We start from the raw sequence: 14,516 nt of genomic DNA, 5'->3' as shown, positions 1-14,516 counted from the left end.
GATCCCAACAACGATATCCCTTGTGCTCATCACTGTAGCCAAGGGAAACACACTCAACCGACTGAGCAGTTAGTTTGGTGCGCTGTCGTGGGGCAAGAAGAACATAGCACACACATCCAAACATACGAAGGGCTAAGTAGTCAGGAGAGCAACCAGTGAGGCACTCCATAGGAATACCACCCTGCAAGGCAGTGGATGGCTGAATGTTCATGAGATAGGTGGATGCAGAAACAGCCTTAGCCCAAAAGTGGGGTGGAAGGGAGGCGGCAATCATCAGCGCACGAGCCGTCTCAAGCAGATGACGATGCTTACGTTCTGCAACTCCATTCTGAGCATGAGCACCAGGACAGGAGAACTGGGCAAGGGTAACCTGTTCTGCGAGGAAACCACACAACAGCTGGGAGATATACTCTCCAGCGGAGTCAGCACGAAAAGTACAAATAGGCGTGGAGAACTGGGAGTGAACCATGGCAGCAAAATGTTTGTATATAGAGAGAACCCCGCTATGAGATTTCATGAAATAGAGCTAAGTGTTTCAAGAGAAATCATCAATAAACAAAACATAGTAGCGATGACCTCCTTTCGAATCAAAGGGAACAGGACCCCAGACATCAAAATGAACCAACTCAAAAGGACGCTGAGATACCGACTGACTGGTAGGATAAGGTAATTAGGTCTGTTTGCCAAGTCTACAACCATTACAATGTAAGGAGACATCTCCAGATACAGACCCTAAGAGGCCCTGACGCACTAATTTGGACAAGCGAGAGCCACAGATGTGACCAAGGAGATGATGCCACTACTGGAAGGACGCAGACGAAGAGGCAGCAAGAGCATGAGAGCTGACTGAAGTGGTGGCAGAAAAGGGAACACAAAGCCAGTCAACCTCCCAAAGGCCCTCGGACTCACGGCGCCAGGGGCCAGCACCAACCGAAACCTTGGTGCGACGATCCTGAATGGAACAAGAGTCGGTATCAAAAATGACGCGACAACCAGAATCAGTAAGTTGGGCAGCGGAAAAAAGATTCATGGTAAGGCGAGGAACATGTGAAACGCTAGGAACAGAAAAGGATGGAGTGGAGAGAATACCACGACTAGCAACAGGAAGAGATGTGCCATTGGCAGTAAGAACATTAATAGGAGAATCAAGAGGGCGAAGAGAATACAATGTTGAAGAATCAAAGGACATATGAAAAGAAGCTCTAGAGTCCAGTACCCACGAAGATGTACCTGACGGTGTAGATGCCGGCGGTGATGAAGTGGTAAAAGCAGTCACAGCAGCAGCAGAACCAGTCGACGAGGATCCGGAGGAAGTAAACGCTTGAGGAGTACAATGTCCTGGTTAGTGAGTGACGGAGTCGAGGAAGATACTTGAGTCCCATTGGGAGAGGACCGCCTCTGGTTTCGCTGCTTCTGGCAACAATCAGACTCTGGGTGACCTGGCCTGGAGCAGTAGTCACAGAAGGTGTCACGGCGCGATTGGCCCCTCTCAACATAGGGAGGGCGACTCACCCCCCTGAAGGTGTGGGGAGGAGCGGTGGAGCAGTGGGACAAGCAGATGACACAGGAGCTCGTGCGGCCAAAACTAAGGGAACCGCAAGTAACTCAGCAGAGCGAAGGCGGGTCTCCTCAGCATGAAGTTCAGCAAGCACCTCCGAGATAGGAACGCGACCACGAGCAAGCAGGTGGGCACGTCGAGGCTCGAACTCAGAGCGAAGACGAGATAAGAACTCATGAACCCGCTGAAACTCCAAATCGGACCGTGTAGTCTGACAGCAACAGCAAGTTCCACAAACAACTGTCCGAAGAGTGTCAAGCTGACGCCAGATGGCAGAGCACTGGCAATAGAACTCATCAACAGAGGAATCACCTTGCTGAAGTGCATGGTCCTGACGCACCACAGATAGGTAGAGAGCATCACCAGAGCGCTGATAGCGCTGACAGAGATAAGACCACATCGCTGCAATTGTGCCAAGTCCCATGAATTCCGAAGCAAACTGAGGGACGACGCTCACAGTGAGAACAGCAGCAGCACGAGCATCATCATTGCACCACTGAGTGTAAGCAGACTGATCATCGCGGTACACAGAAAGAGCATCTGAATAAGCTGATACCTGTTGGTCATAGGCATCGACAGCAGCATCATTGAGAGCCTTGGCCGCATCCCGATCAGCTTGAGAAGCATCTGCAGCAAGTACCGGCGGCACAGGTGGGATTGGGGCCACTGGCGCAACAGGGCATGGCGGACAGGGGACCTTGATACGCCTCCAACGTATCTATAATTTTTGATTTCTCTATGCTATGTTATCTACTGTTTTGGGCAATATTGGGCTTTATTATCCACTTCTATATTATTTTTGGGACTAACCTATTAACCGGAGGCCCAGCCCAGAATTGCTGTTTTTTGCCTATTTCAGTGTTTCGAAGAAAAGGAATATCCAACGGAGTCGAAACGGAACGAAATCAACTGGAGAAGTTATTTTTGGAAGGAAAGCTACCGGATGGACTTGGACCCCACGTCAGGAGCCAAGGGAGGTGCTCACAAGGGTGGGGGCGCCCCCCTAGGGCGCGCCCCCTGCCTCGTGGGGCCCCCGAAGCTCCACTGACATACTTCCTGCACCCATATATACCTACGTATCCTAAAACTTCTAGAACACACAATTGATCGGGAGTTCCGCCGCCAGAAGCCTCCGTAGCCACCGAAAACCAATCTAGACCCGTTCCGGCACCCTGCCGCAGGGGGAATCCTTCTCCGGTGGCCATCTTCATCATCCCGGTGCTCTCCATGACGAGGAGGGAGTAGTTCTCGCTCGGGGATGAGGGTATGTGCCAGTAGCTATGTGTTTGATCTCTCTCTCTCTCTCTCTCTCGTGTTCTTGATTTGGCACGATCTTGATGTATCACGAGCTTTGCTATTATAGTTGGATCTTATGTTTCTCCTCCCCCTCTTCTCTCTTGTAATGAATTGAGTTTCCCCTTTGGAGTTATCTTATCAGATTGAGTCTTCAAAGATTTGAGAACACTTGATGTATGTCTTACCGTGCGTATCTGTGGTGACAATGGGATACCACATGATTCACTTGATGTATGTTTTGGTGATCAACTTGCGGGTTCCGCCCATGAACCTATGCATAGGGGTTGGCATACGTTTTCGTCGTGATTCTCTGGTAGAAACTTTGGGGCACTCTTTGAGGTTCTATGTGTTGGTTGAATAGATGAATCTGAGATTGTGTGATGCATATCATATAATCATACCCACGGATACTTGAGGTGACATTGGAGTATCTAGGTGACATTTGGGTTTTGGTTGATTTGTGTCTTAAGGTGTTATTCTAGCAAGAACTCTAGGGCTTTTTGTGACACTTATAGGAATAGCCCAACAGATTGATTGGAAAGAATAAATTTGAGGTGGTTTCGTACCCTACCATAATCTCTTCATTCGTTCTCCACTATTAGTGACTTTGGAGTGACTCTTTGTTGCATGTTGAGGGATAGTTATGTGATCCAATTATGTTATTATTGTTGAGAGGACTTGCACTAGTGAAAGTATGAACCCTAGGCCTTATTTCCTATCATTGCAATACCGTTTACGCTCACTTTTAACATTAGTTACCTTGCTGTTTTTATATTTTCAGATTACAAAAACTATTATCTACTATCCATATACCACTTGTATCACCATCTCTTCGCCGAACTAGTGCACCTATACAATTTACCATTGTATTGGGTGTGTTGGGGACACAAGAGAATCTTTGTTATTTGGTTGCAGGGTTGCTTGAGAGAGACCATCTTCATGTTGGAAATATGCCCTAGAGGCAATAATAAATTGGTTATTATTATATTTCCTTGTTCATGATAATCGTTTATTATCCATGCTAGAATTGTATTGATAGGAAACTCAGATACATGTGTGGATACATAGACAACACCATGTCCCTAGTAAGCCTCTAGTTGACTAGCTCGTTGATCAATAGATGGTTACGGTTTCCTGACCATGGACATTGGATGTCGTTGATAACGGGATCACATCATTAGGAGAATGATGTGATGGACAAGACCCAATCCTAAGCATAGCACAAGATCGTGTAGTTCGTATGCTAAAGCTTTTCTAATGTCAAGTATCATTTCCTTAGACCATGAGATTGTGCAACTCCCGGATACCGTAGGAATGCTTTGGGTGTGCCAAACGTCACAACGTAACTGGGTGGCTATAAAGGTACACTACACGTATCTCCGAAAGTGTCTGTTGGGTTGGCACGAATCGAGACTGGGATTTGTCACTCCGTGTGATGGAGAGGTATCTCTGGGCCCACTCGGTAGGACATCATCATAATGTGCACAATGTGATCAAGGAGTTGATCACGGGATGATGTGTTATGGAACGAGTAAAGAGACTTGCCGGTAACGAGATTGAACAAGGTATCGGGATACCGACGATCGAATCTCGGGCAAGTATTGTACCGATAGACAAAGGGAATTGTATACGGGATTGATTAAGTCCTTGACATCGTGGTTCATCCGATGAGATCATCGTGGAACATGTGGGAGCCAACATGGGTATCTAGATCCCGCTGTTGGTTATTGACCGGAGAGTCATCTCGGTCATGTCTGCATGGCTCCCGAACCCGTAGGGTCTACACACTTAAGGTTCGGTGACGCTAGGGTTATAGAGATATTAGTATGCGGTAACCTGAAAGTTTTTCAGAGTCCCAGATGAGATCCCGGACGTCACGAGGAGTTCCGGAATGGTCCGGAGGTAAAGATTTATATATAGGAAGTGCTATTTCGGCCATCGGGACAAGTTTCGGGGTCACCGGTATTGTACCGGGACCACTGGAAGGGTCCCGGGGGTCCACCGGGTGGGGCCACCTGCCCCGGGGGCCACATGGGCTGTAGGGGGTGCGCCTTGGTCTATATGGGCCAAGGGCACCAGCCCCAAGAGGCCCATGCGCCAAGAGAAGCGGAAAAGGAAGAGTCCTAAAGGGGGAAGGCACCTCCGAGGTGCCTTGGGGAGGAGGGACTCCTCCCTGGCCGCACCCTTCCTTGGAGGAAGGGCCCAAGGCTGCGCCCCCCCTCTCCCTTGGCCCTATATATAGTGGAGGGAAGGGAGGGCAGCAAAACCTGAGCCCTGGCGTCTCCCTCTCCCTCCCATGACACATCTCCCTCCTCCCACAGCGCTTGGCGAAGCCCTGTTGGAATCCCGCTACTTCCACCATCACGCCGTCGTGCTGCTGGATCTCCATCAACCTCTCCTACCCCCTTGCTGGATCAAGAAGGAGGAGACGTCGCTGCTCCGTACGTGTGTTGAACGCGGAGGTGCCGTCCGTTCGGCGCTAGGATCATCGGTGATTTGGATCACGACGAGTACGACTCCATCAACCCCGTTCTCTTGAACGCTTCCGCGTGCGATCTACAAGGGTATGTAGATCCAATCCTCCCTCATTTCTAGATGACTCCATAGATTGATCTTCGTGACACGTAGGAAAATTTTGAATTTATGCTACGTTCCCCAACAGTGGCATCATGAGCTTGGTCTATGCGTAGTTTCTATGCACGAGTAGAACACAAAGTAGTTGTGGGCGTTGATATTGTTCAATATGCTTACCGTTACTAGTCCAATCTTGATTCGGTGGCATTGTGGGATGAAGCGTCCCGGACCGACCTTACACGTACTCTTACGTGAGACTGGTTCCACCGACTGACATGCACTAGTTGCATAAGGTGGCTAGCGGGTGTCTGTCTCTCCCACTTTAGTCGGATCGGATTCGATGAAAAGGGTCCTTATGAAGGGTAAATAGCAATTGGCATATCACGTTGTGGTTTTTGCGTAGGTAAGAAATGTTCTTGCTAGAAACCCATAGCAGCCACGTAAAACATGCAAACAACAATTAGAGGACGTCTAACTTGTTTTTGCAGGGTATGCTATGTGATGTGATATGGCCAAGAAGAATGTGATGAATGATATGTGATGTATGAGATTGATCATGTTCTTGTAATAGGAATCACGACTTGCATGTCGATGAGTATGACAACCGGCAGGAGCCATAGGAGTTGTCTTTATTTATTATATGACCTGCGTGTCATGGAACAACGCCATGTAATTACTTTACTTTATTGCTAACCGTTAGCTGTAGTAGTAGAAGTAATAGTTGGCGAGACAACTTCATGAAGACACGATGATGGAGATCATGATGATGGAGATCATGGTGTCATGCCGGTGACGATGATGACCATGGAGCCCCGAAGATGGAGATCAAGAGGAGCAAAGTGATGATGGCCATATCATGTCACTATTTGATTGCATGTGATGTTTATCATGTTTATGCATCTTGTTTACTTAGAACGACGGTAGTAAATAAGATGATCCCTCATAATAATTTCAAGAAAGTGTTTCCCCTAACTGTGCACCGTTGCGACAGTTCGTTGTTTCGAAGCACCACGTGATGATCGGGTGTTAGATTCTGACGTTCACATACAACGGGTGTAAGACAGATTTACACACGCGAAACACTTAGGTTGACTTGACGAGCCTAGCATGTACAGACATGGCCTCGGAACACAAGAGACCGAAAGGTCGAGCATGAGTCGTATGGTAGATACGATCAACATTAAGATGTTCACCGATGTTGACTAGTCCATCTCACGTGATGATCGGACACGGCCTAGTTGACTCGGATCATGCAATCACTTAGATGACTAGAGGGATGTCTATCTGAGTGGGAGTTCACAAGATGAACTTAATTATCCTGAACATAGTCAAAAGGTCTTCGCAAATTATGTCGTAGCTCGCGCTTCAGTTCTACTGTTTATATATGTTCCTAGAGAAAATTTAGTTGAAAGTTGATAGTAGTAATTATGCGGACTAGGTCCGTAAACTGAGGTTTGTCCTCATTGCTTCATAGAAGGCTTATGTCCTTAATGCACCACTCAGTGTGCTGAACCTCGAACGTTGTCTATGGATGTTGCGAACATCTGACATACACATGTTGATAACTACGTGATAGTTCAGTTAAACGGCTTAGAGTTGAGGCACCGAAGACGTTTTGAAACGTCGCGAAACATATGAGATGTTTCGAGGCCTGAAATTGGGATTTCAGGCTCGTGCCCACGTCAAGAGGTATAAGACCTCCGACGATTTTCTTAGCCTGCAAACTAAGGGAGAAAAGCTCAATTGTTGAACTTGTGCTCAAATTGTCTGAGTACAACAATCGCTTGAATCGAGTGGGAGTTGATCTTCCAGATGAAATAGTGATGGTTCTCCGAAGTCATTACCACCGTGCTGCTTGAGCTTCGTGATGAACTATAATATATCAGGGACATATATGATGATCCTTGAGTTATTCGCGATGTTTGACACCACAAAAGTAGAAATCAAGAAGGAGCATCAATTGTTGATGGTTGGTGAAACCACTAGTTTCAAGAAGGGCAAGGGCAAAAAGGGATGCTTCATGAAACGGCAAATCAGCTGCTGCTCTAGTGAGGAAACCCAAGGTTGAACCCAAACCCAAGACTAAGTGCTTCTGTAATAAGGGGAACAGCCACTGGAGCAGAATTACCCTAGATACTTGGTAGATGAGAAGGCTGGCAAGGTCGATAGATGTATATTGGATATACATTGTGTTGATGTGTACTTTACTAGTACTCCTAGTAGCACCAGGGTATTAGATACTGGTTCGGTTGCTAAGTGTTAGTAACTCGAAATAAAAGCTACGGAATAAACAGAGACTAGCTAAAGGTGAGCTGACAATATGTGTTGGAAGTGTTTCCAATGTTGATATGATCAAGCATCGCACGCTCCCTCTACCATCAAGATTGGTGTTTGCGTTGAGCATAGACATGATTGGATTATGTCTATCGCAGTATGGTTATTCATTTAAGGAGAGAGTAATGGTTACTCTGTTTATTTGAATAATACCTTCAATGGTCTTACACCTAAAATGAATGGTTTATTGAATCTCGATCGTAGTGATACACATGTTCATGCCAAAAGATAGTAATGATAGTACCACCTACTTGTGGCACTGCCATGTAAGTCATATCGGTATAAAATGCATGAAGAGGCTCCATGTTGATGGATCTTTGGGCTCACTCGTTTTTGAAAAGTTTGAGGCATGCGAACCATGTCTATTGGTGTATATGCATGAAGAAACTCCATGCAAATGGACCGTTTGGACTCACTTGATTTTGAATCACTTGGGACATGCAAATCATACCACATGGGCAAGATGACTAAAAGCCTCATTTTCAGTAAAATGGAACTAGAAAGCAACTTGTTGGAAGTAATACATTTTGATGTGTGCAGTCCAATGAGTGCCGAGGCATGTAGTGGATATCGTTATGTTCTTACTTCACAGATGATTTGAGTAGATGTTGAGTATATTTACTTGATGAATCACGAGTCTGAATTATTGAAAGGTTCAAGTAATTTCAGGGTGAAGTTGAAAGATCGTCGTGACAAGAGGATAAAATATCTATGATATGATCATAGAGATGAATATCTGAATTACGAGTTTGGCACAAAATTAAGACATTGTGGAAATTGTTTCACAACTAATACAGCCTGGAACACCATAGTGTGATGGTGTGTCCGAACATCATAACTGCACCCTATTGGATATGATGCATACCATGATGTCTCTTATCGAATTGCCACAATACTTTATGGGTTAGGCATTAGAGACAACCACATTCACTTTAAAAGGGGCACCACGTAATTCCGATGAGATGACACCGTATGAACTATGGTTTAGAGAAACCTAAGCTGTCATTTCTTAAAAGTTTGGGGCTGCGACGCTTATGTGAAAAAGTTTCAGGCTGATAAGCTCGAACCCAAAGCGGATAAAAGCATCTTCATAGGACACCCAAAACAGTTGGGTATACCTCCTGTCTCAGATCTGAAAGCAATAAGGGATTGTTTCTAGAATCGGGTCCTTTCTCAAGGAAAAGTTTCTCTTGAAAGAATTGAGTGGGAGGATGGTGGAGACTTGATGAGGTTATTGAACCGTCTCTTCAACTAGTGTGTGGCAGGGCACAGGAGTTGTTCCTGTGGCACCTACACTAATTGAAGTGGAAGCTTATGATAGTGATCATGAAACTTCAGATCAAGTCACTACCAAACCTCGTAGGATGACAAGGATGCGTACTACTTCAGAGTGGTACGTAATCCTGTCTTGGAAGTCATGTTGCTAGACAACAATGAACCTACGAGCTATGGAGAAGCGATGGTGGGCCCGGATTCTGATAAATGGCTCGAGGCCATAAAATCCGAGAGAGGATCCATGTATGAAAACAAAGTGTAGACTTTGGCAGAACGGCTCGATGGTCGTAATGCTATTGAGTACAGATGGATTTTAAAAAGGAAGACGGACAATGATTGTAAATGTCACCATTAAGAAAGCTCGACTTGTCGTTAAGATGTTTTCCGACAAGTTCAAGGAGTTGACTACGATGAGACTTTCTCACTCGTAGCAATGCTAAGAGTCTGTTGGAATTATATTAGCGATTACTGCATTATTTATGAAATCTTACAGATAGGATGTCAAAAACATTGTTTCCTCGACGTTTTTTTTGAGGAAAGGTTGTATGTGATACAAACCGGAAGGTTTTTGTCAATCCTGAAAGATGCTAATAAGTATGCAAAGCTCCAGCAATCCTTCTAGGGACTGGAGTAAGCATCTCGGAGTTGGAATGTATGCTATGATGAGATGATCAAAGATTTTGGGTGTATACAAAGTTTATGAGAAACTTGTATTTCCAAAGAAGTGAGTGGGAGCACTATAGAATTTCTGATAAATATATGTTGACATATTGTTGATCAGAAATGACGTAGAATTCCTGGAAAGCATATAGGGTTATTTGGAAAGTGTTTTTCAATAGAAAGCCTGGATTAAGCTACTTAAATATTGCGCATCAAGATCTATAAGGATAGATCAAAACGCTTAATGGTACTTTCAAATGAGCACATACCTTGACATGATCTTGAAGGTGTTCAAGATGGACCAGTCAAAGAAGGAGTTCTTGCCTGAGTTGTAAGGTATGAAGTTAAGACTTAAAGCTCGACCACGTCAGAAGAAAGAGGAAGGACGAAGGTCTTCCCCTATGCTTAAGACATAGGCTCTACGGTATGCCATGCTATGTACCGCACCTGAAATGTGCCTTGCCATGAGTCAGTCAAGGGGTACAAGAGTGATCCAAGAATGGATCACAAGACAGCGGTCAAAGTTATCCTTAGTAACTAGTGGACTAAGGAATTTTATCGATTATGGAGGTGGTAAAAGAGTTCGTCGTAAAGGGTTACGCCGATGCAAACTTTGACACTAATGCAGATTATTCTGAGTAGTAAACTGGATTCATATAGTAGAACAGTTATTTGGAATAGCTCCAAATAGAACATGGTAGCTGCATCTAGGAGATGACATAGAGATTTGCGAAGTACATACGGATCATGATCAAACCCGTCGACTAAAACCTCTCTCACAAGTAACATGATCAAACCCGGAACTCATTGAGTGTTAATCACATAGTGATGTGAACTAGATTATTGACTCTAGTAAACTCTTTGGATGTTGGTTACATGGGGATGTGACCTGTGAGTGTTGATCACATGGCGATGTGAACTAGATTATTGACTCTAGTGCAAGTGGGAGACTGTTGGAAATATGCCCTAGAGGCAATAATAAATTGGTTATTATTATATTTCCTTGTTCATGATAATCGTTTATTATCCATGCTAGAATTGTATTGATAGGAAACTCAGATACATGTGTGGATACATAGACAACACCATGTCCCTAGTAAGCCTCTAGTTGACTAGCTCGTTGATCAATAGATGGTTACGGTTTCCTGACCATGGACATTGGATGTCGTTGATAATGGGATCACATCATTAGGAGAATGATGTGATGTACAAGACCCAATCCTAAGCATAGCACAAGATCGTGTAGTTCATATGCTAAAGATTTTCTAATGTCAAGTATCATTTCCTTAGACCATGAGATTGTGCAACTCCCGGATACCGTAGGAATGCTTTGGGTGTGCCAAACGTCACAACGTAACTGGGTGGCTATAAAGGTACACTACAGGTATCTCCGAAAGTGTCTGTTGGGTTGGCACGAATCGAGACTGGGATTTGTCACTCCGTTTGACGGAGAGGTATCTCTGGGCCCACTCGGTAGGACATCATCATAATGTGCACAATGTGATCAAGGATTTGATCACGGGATGATGTGTTACGGAACGAGTAAAGAGACTTGCCGGTAACGAGATTGAACAAGGTATCGGGATACCGACGATCGAAACTCGGGCAAGTATTGTACCGATAGACAAAGGGAATTGTATACGGGATTGATTAAGTCCTTGACATCGTGGTTCATCCAATGAGATCATCGTGGAACATGTGGGAGCCAACATGGGTATCCAGATCCCGCTGTTGGTTATTGACCGGAGAGTCATCTCGGTCATGTCTGCATGTCTCCCGAACCCGTAGGGTCTACACACTTAAGGTTCGGTGACGCTAGGGTTATAGAGATATTAGTATGCGATAACCCGAAAGTTGTTCGGAGTCCCGGATGAGATCCCGGACGTCACGAGGAGTTCTGGAATGGTCCGGAGGTAAAGATTTATATATAGGAAGTGCTATTTCGGCCATCGGGACAAGTTTCGGGGTCACCGGTATTGTACCGGGACCACCGGAAGGGTCCCGGGGGTCCACCGGGTGGGGCCACCCGCCCCGGGGGCCACATGGGCTGTAGGGGGTGCGCCTTGGCCTATATGGGCCAAGGGCACCAGCCCCAAGAGGCCCATGCGCCAAGAGAAGAGGAAAAGGAAGAGTCCTAAAGGGGGAAGGCACCTCCGAGGTGCCTTGGGGAGGAGGGACTCCTCCCTGGCCGGACCCTTCCTTGGAGGAAGGGCCCAAGGCTGCGCCCCCCCTCTCCCTTGGCCCTATATATAGTGGGGGGAAGGGAGGGCAGCAAAACCTGAGCCCTGGCGCCTCCCTCTCCCTCCCATGACACATCTCCCTCCTCCCACAGCGCTTGGCGAAGCCCTGTTGGAATCCCGCTACTTCCACCATCACGCCGTCGTGCTGCTGGATCTCCATCTACCTCTCCTCCCCCCTTGCTGGATCAAGAAGGAGGAGACGTCGCTGCTCCGTACGTGTGTTGAACGCGGAGGTGCCGTCCGTTCGGCGCTAGGATCATCGGTGATTTGGATCACGACGGGTACGACTCCATCAACCCCGTTCTCTTGAACGCTTCCGCGCGCGATCTACAAGGGTATGTAGATCCACTCCTCCCTCGTTGCTAGATGACTCCATAGATTGATCTTGGTGACACGTAGGAAAATTTTGAATTTATGCTACGTTCCCCAACACTTCATCCTACGCCTCCTACGGATTGATAAACCTTAGGTCATCCACTTGAGGGAAATTTGCTACTGTCCTACAAACCTCTGCACTTGGAGGCCTAACAACGTCTACAAGAAGAAGGTTGTGTAGTAGACATCAAGCTTTTTTCTGGCGCCGTTGCCGGGGAGGTGAGTGCTTGAAGGTATATCTTTAGATCTTGCAATCGAGTCTTTTAGTTTCTTGTTTTATCACTAGTTTAGTTTATAAAAGAAAATTACAAAAAAATGGAATTGAGTTTGTCTCATACGCTTCATCTTTTTAATATCTTTCGTGAGTATGATGGAAAGGAAAATTGTGCTCAAATGCTAGAATAAGAATTACATATAATGCTTGGCATAAAATATGTGAATTATGAGCATGATTGTAGTGTTGTTAGTATGAATTCTTTGAATATCCATGATACTAATGATGATTGCACTAGTTATGATGAAAATGTCTCCTATAAACATGTCAATTTTTGTGGAGTGCATTGGGTTTGTAAGTACGCACCAAAAAGGGAAGATAGATACTGCAAGAAGAATAAGTACTTAGAAACTAAATTGTTGCAAGAAATACTAGATGATTGTGCTGAAAATTTAAATTTTCTTGGCCGTACTTGTGGACTTTGCAATGAACATGGTCATTTAGCTATCCGATGCAAATTGTTCCATGATCTAATTGTGTCCAAAAATTGTGATGACTTAATTTCCCTTGCACATTATAATGAACTTAGCTTGCTTATGGGTTGCGAAGAAATGAAACATATAACTGGGGTTCTTCCAGAATTTGCCCGTTATAAACTACTTGGCTTTGATCTAGAGGAAATTTATATGTATTGTGCGCTGAATTGTATTGAAAATCCTTATATTGCCAACTACATAAAGAAAAGAAAACTAATAGAAGATGAAGAGAATACTAATGAAAGGGAAGAGACTTCCCAATACCCTCCTATTATTTCTTATGATGAATCTGGTAACGAGGAGGAACTTCCTATTCAACCAATCTCATTAATAAGGAGCTCCAAAAAGAGGATTGAACCCACACATTATGTGGTGAAGAAGAAGAAAAGAAAAAGGAAGAGAGGTAAAAAGATATCTCTCCCAAATAATGCTGCTCCTATTACTATTGTGCCTCGTGAAAATATAATTGTGGAAGATAATAATACTTCTTATGATCTTGAAAATCTTTTTGGCACTTGCTTGGAAGAATATGATAATTGCTATACTATTGGTGCTATCCATACTATTAATTATTAGAGTGATTATGCTTATGATATGAAAAGGCCCAAGCTTGGGGATGCTATGTTTGATGAAGATGATGTTTTTGAGAATATATTTGCTGCAATTAATGTTTTTTCCCAAGCTTGGGGATGCTACGTTTAATGAAGATGATATTTTTAGTCTCCCAAGTTTTGATATGCAAATTTATAATGATGATAGCATACCTCCTACTTATGATGATTATTGTGATGATACTTATGCTATAAAAAGTAGTGATTATATTTATAAAAATTGTCATGATTATGGTTACCCCTTTTCTGAACATTACTCTTTTAATGTGGAAACAATTTATAGTATTCGAGTCTCTTATGATACTCCCACTATTCCGAATGAGAAGAATTTTTCTTATGTGGAGAGTAATAAAAATTCTATGCTTGTAGATCATGAAAAGAATGCTTTAGGTGCTGGTTATATTGTTGAATTCATTCATGATGCTACTGATAATTATTATGAGGGAACAATATATGCTTGTAGGAATTGCAATAATATCAAGTTTCCTCTCTATGTGCTTAGTGTTTTGAAGTTATGCTTGTTTTACCTTCCTATGCAAGTTGATTCTTGTTCCCACAAGTTGTTTGTTCACAAAATCCCAATGAATAGGAAGTGGGTTAGACTTAAATGTGCTAGTCATATTCTTCATGATGCTCTCTTTATGTTTCAATCCTTATCTTTTATGTGAGCATCATTGAAACCATCATGTCTAGGTAGGGGCGTCAAAACGATAGCGCTTGTTGGGAGGCAACCCAACTTTATTTTTGTTCCTTGATTTTTGTTACTGTTTAGTAATAAATAATTCATCTAGCCTCTGTTTAGATGTGGTTTTATGCTTTTAATTAGTGTTTGTGCCAAGTAGA

At 44.2% G+C, this 14,516-nt stretch overlaps 1 pseudogene; it reads right to left on the bottom strand.

Moving 5' to 3' along the window:
- Nucleotides 1–799: 799 nt before the first annotated feature.
- LOC125516334 (homeobox-leucine zipper protein TF1-like) overlaps nt 800–14,516 on the bottom strand; it is a 97,369-nt pseudogene continuing 83,652 nt past the window's right edge.

This window comes from Triticum urartu, chromosome 6A, assembly GCF_056163025.1.
Source record: "Triticum urartu cultivar PI428250 chromosome 6A, HENAU_Tu73, whole genome shotgun sequence".
In the NCBI taxonomy this organism is placed as follows: Eukaryota; Viridiplantae; Streptophyta; class Magnoliopsida; order Poales; family Poaceae; genus Triticum; species Triticum urartu.
The sequence above is the reverse complement of the archived record's forward strand: the minus strand, read 5'-3'. Positions and strand labels throughout refer to the sequence as shown.